The sequence below is a fragment of the Heptranchias perlo genome, unplaced genomic scaffold, assembly GCF_035084215.1.
Source record: "Heptranchias perlo isolate sHepPer1 unplaced genomic scaffold, sHepPer1.hap1 HAP1_SCAFFOLD_1314, whole genome shotgun sequence".
NCBI classification, from domain to species: Eukaryota; Metazoa; Chordata; class Chondrichthyes; order Hexanchiformes; family Hexanchidae; genus Heptranchias; species Heptranchias perlo.
Window position 1 is genome coordinate 17501 of NW_027138553.1, and position 4948 is coordinate 22448.

Consider the following 4948-nt stretch of genomic DNA (forward strand, 5'->3'; position numbering starts at 1 on the left):
CCACTCGAGACGGCAGACACCCAGGCTCTGGAGCTTGAATCGGACCTCTGTTAGACAACACAGGTGGACTTCTCGGCCTCACAAGAGAGCAATACGCCAGCGGGTGAACAGGAGAGTCGTGCCGACAAAACCCACTGACTTTTAAAACTGTCCGTCTGCCACTTGGGACAGAGAGAGGAACCTGACGAGCCTGAACACCAGCCTTGGCTGGACCGCTCGGGCCCTCCCATGTCGGACGCGAGTCGCCAAATCGATCGGAAGAGAGTACCGATTCCTCTCAAAAAGTCTGCGTGCCCGTTATTATAAAAGCAGCCCACCGGCCGCGGTGCCTTGCCCACAAACACACTTGGTGTCTGGGGTGATTCAGAGCCGCCGCGGCTCGAAAGTGTCAACCTGTTTTAAAAGTCATCGCTATGCCGGCACAGGTGACTTTCAAGTTAAAGAGTTCTCTTTATTGGCTTTCAAAAAAATCTGCAAAGTGTCACAGAGATTTTGAGAAACTCTTTTTTTTCTTTATATTATTATAATATAATATAATGTGTATATGTTTTCGAAAAGCATCCACCAGCAATCCATGGTGAGCCTCTCTCTGCTGGCAAGCTCCTCCTGCCTGAGCCCGACGCTGTCGAGGCTCAACACGATTTCAGACTGACAAAGAGTTCGAAAATTGCCGCCTGATGTAGCTTTAAATGCTGACAGGTGACTTCCGAGTGCTCTTGTAAAGGTCTCCGCTTTGAAATTGAGAGCCTTTTGCCAAGTGTCACTTTTTCAGGCACTCTTAAAGTGCACCTGGGCTGTCAGAGAAAGCTCTGAAAATCGTGTTCTCGAAAATCTCCGGGTACCCGACCAATCCCTAGGTGCCCGAATGACAAGTGTCAATTCGGCAGGACGGCCTCCCACCTCCGGCCGCAGATGCGTCACTAAATCCCCGCAACGGGGGCTTTCTCATTTCGGCATAGGGGCTTCCGCGGCCAACTCATTAACCTGTGCTCGGACTTTTTGTGCCACAAGTGCAAGGGACCGTTTGCCGGCAGCTACTCGCACCCCCCCGCCCAGGGGGGGAATCCTCTGACCGGAGATCCGAAACGCCGGCCGAATCCATCCCCGTCGGACTTCCGAAGGGGTTCCCTCGACCGACTGACTTCCGAACTCCTTTCTGGGCTTAAACGGGTGGAATTCGGACCCTCTCGCAAGGGAGCCGAAGCCCGCCAGCCCCGGGAGGCCTCGGGGCCGCCGTTTTCAAGCCCGACCAAAAAACCCGAAAAATGGGGAAAAATGGGAAAAATTCCCACTCCCAAAAGGCTTAAAAGTCGGTTGGGCGGCAGCCCGGGTCGGTCTCTGCAGACCTGGAGGCGCTAGACACAAGTCTGGTAAACAGGCTAAGTCTCGACATGCCACCTCTTACTATCCTGCAGGTACCCCGCCAATCCCCCCGGAACCGGCTGGCAATTGGCGAATCAGCGGGACGAATTTGAATTCGTGACCGACTCTCTGACACCGAATCGCCGCAAACGCGTTTCGATTTTTCGGCTTCGGTACCTCCCATCAGACTTTGACTGGCCATATCTCCGGACTCACGTGTCGCAGCCGGGACCTTCAGGTACCGTTCGACGCGTCTAACCCTGCCCCGTCGAATGGCGCCCCTCGCGGTGTGGTCCGATTTCCGCATTTTGGTCAGATTTGCCTCCAAAGTTTTCAGATTGAGTTGACGAATGCCCCCTACGGGGTAACCTCTTGCCCTTTCGGACATGGTCCCTGTGACTTAATTTCCGCCTTTTGCTCAATCGTTTCCCCATTTATAATTAATTTTAAAAATCGGGTTACTCAGTTCTGGTTTACCAGTTCCCTCTTCGGACTTAGTTTTTGGTTAATCATTTCCGGTTCACCAGTTCCCGTTTTGGACTTAGTCTCTGCGGGCCGTTTCTCATCTTTTGGTTCATCAGTTCCCCTCTTTTAATAATTTTTTGGCTGCTTTCGTTTGATCATTTCCCTGCCTTCTGGGTGACTTTTGCCCCTTAGGACTTCATCGCCGCACATTATTTTCGACTTCTGGTTGATCATTTCACCCCTTTTAATCATTTTTGCAACTTTTGGTTAACCATTTCACCCAGCTTCTGGTTAACCATTTCCCCTTTGGGACTTAGTCTCTGAGCATTCTTTTGGGATTCTGGTTAATCATTTGCCAATTTTTAAAAAATGTTGCCGCTTTTGTTTAATGCTTTCTGGTCAACCTTTCCCTCTTTCAGACTTCACCGCGGCACATTGCTTTAGCCTCCTGGTTAATCATTTCACCCCTTTTAATCATTTTTGCAACTTTTGGTTAACCATTTCCCCCAGCTTCTGGTTAACCATTTCCCCTTTGGGACTTGGTCTCTGAGCATTCTTTTGGGATTCTGGTTAATCATTTGCCAATTTTTTAAAAATGTTGCCACTTTTGTTTAATGCTTTCTGGTCAACCTTTCCCTCTTTCAGACTTCACCGCGGCACATTGCTCCAGCCTCCTGGTTAATCATTTCACCCCTTTTAATCATTTTTGCAACTTTTGGTTAACCATTTCCCCCAGCTTCTGGTTAACCATTTCCCCTTTGGGACTTAGTCTCTGAGCATTCTTTTGGGATTCTGGTTAATCATTTGCCAATTTTTTAAAAATGTTGCCACTTTTGTTTAATGCTTTCTGGTCAACCTTTCCCTCTTTCAGACTTCACCGCGGCACATTGCTTTAGCCTCCTGGTTAATCATTTCACCCCTTTTAATCATTTTTGCAACTTTTGGTTAACCATTTCCCCCAGCTTCTGGTTAACCATTTCCCCTTTGGGACTTGGTCTCTGAGCATTCTTTTGGGATTCTGGTTAATCATTTGCCAATTTTTAAAAAATGTTGCCACTTTTGTTTAATGCTTTCTGGTCAACCTTTCCCTCTTTCAGACTTCACCGCGGCACATTGCTTCAGCCTCCTGGTTAATCATTTCACCCCTTTTAATCATTTTTGCAACTTTTGGTTAACCATTTCCCCCAGCTTCTGGTTAACCATTTCCCCTTTGGGACTCAGTCTCTGAGCATTCTTTTGGGATTCTGGTTAATCATTTGCCACTTTTTTAAAAATGTTGCCGCTTTTGTTTAATGCTTTCTGGTCAACCTTTCCCTCTTTCAGACTTCACCGCGGCACATTGCTTTAGCCTCCTGGTTAATCATTTCACCCCTTTTAATCATTTTTGCAACTTTTGGTTAACCATTTCCCCCAGCTTCTGGTTAACCATTTCCCCTTTGGGACTCGGTCTCTGAGCATTCTTTTGGGATTCTGGTTAATCATTTGCCACTTTTTTAAAAATGTTGCCGCTTTTGTTTAATGCTTTCCCTGCTTTCTGGTCAACCTTTTCCCCTTTAGGACTTCACCGCGGCACATTGCTTCAGCCTCCTGGTTAATCATTTCACCCCTTTTAATCATTTTTGCAACTTTTGGTTAACCATTTCCCCCAGCTTCTGGTTAACCATTTCCCCTTTGGGACTTGGTCTCTGAGCATTCTTTTGGGATTCTGGTTAATCATTTGCCAATTTTTAAAAAATGTTGCCACTTTTGTTTAATGCTTTCTGGTCAACCTTTCCCTCTTTCAGACTTCACCGCGGCACATTGCTTCAGCCTCCTGGTTAATCATTTCACCCCTTTTAATCATTTTTGCAACTTTTGGTTAACCATTTCCCCCAGCTTCTGGTTAACCATTTCCCCTTTGGGACTTAGTCACTGAGCATTCTTTTGGGATTCTGGTTAATCATTTGCCACTTTTTTAAAAATGTTGCCGCTTTTGTTTAATGCTTTCTGGTCAACCTTTCCCTCTTTCAGACTTCACCGCGGCACATTGCTTCAGCCTCCTGGTTAATCATTTCACCCCTTTTAATCATTTTTGCAACTTTTGGTTAACCATTTCCCCCAGCTTCTGGTTAACCATTTCCCCTTTGGGACTTGGTCTCTGAGCATTCTTTTGGGATTCTGGTTAATCATTTGCCAATTTTTAAAAAATGTTGCCACTTTTGTTTAATGCTTTCTGGTCAACCTTTCCCTCTTTCAGACTTCACCGCGGCACATTGCTTCAGCCTCCTGGTTAATCATTTCACACCTTTTAATCATTTTTGCAACTTTTGGTTAACCATTTCCCCCAGCTTCTGGTTAACCATTTCCCCTTTGGGACTCAGTCTCTGAGCATTCTTTTGGGATTCTGGTTAATCATTTGCCACTTTTTTAAAAATGTTGCCGCTTTTGTTTAATGCTTTCTGGTCAACCTTTCCCTCTTTCAGACTTCACCGCGGCACATTGCTTTAGCCTCCTGGTTAATCATTTCACCCCTTTTAATCATTTTTGCAACTTTTGGTTAACCATTTCCCCCAGCTTCTGGTTAACCATTTCCCCTTTGGGACTCGGTCTCTGAGCATTCTTTTGGGATTCTGGTTAATCATTTGCCACTTTTTTAAAAATGTTGCCGCTTTTGTTTAATGCTTTCCCTGCTTTCTGGTCAACCTTTTCCCCTTTAGGACTTCACCGCGGCACATTGCTTCAGCCTCCTGGTTAATCATTTCACCCCTTTTAATCATTTTTGCAACTTTTGGTTAACCATTTCCCCCAGCTTCTGGTTAACCATTTCCCCTTTGGGACTTGGTCTCTGAGCATTCTTTTGGGATTCTGGTTAATCATTTGCCAATTTTTAAAAAATGTTGCCGCTTTTGTTTAATGCTTTCTGGTCAACCTTTCCCTCTTTCAGACTTCACCGCGGCACATTGCTTCAGCCTCCTGGTTAATCATTTCACCCCTTTTAATCATTTTTGCAACTTTTGGTTAACCATTTCCCCCAGCTTCTGGTTAACCATTTCCCCTTTGGGACTTAGTCACTGAGCATTCTTTTGGGATTCTGGTTAATCATTTGCCACTTTTTTAAAAATGTTGCCGCTTTTGTTTAATG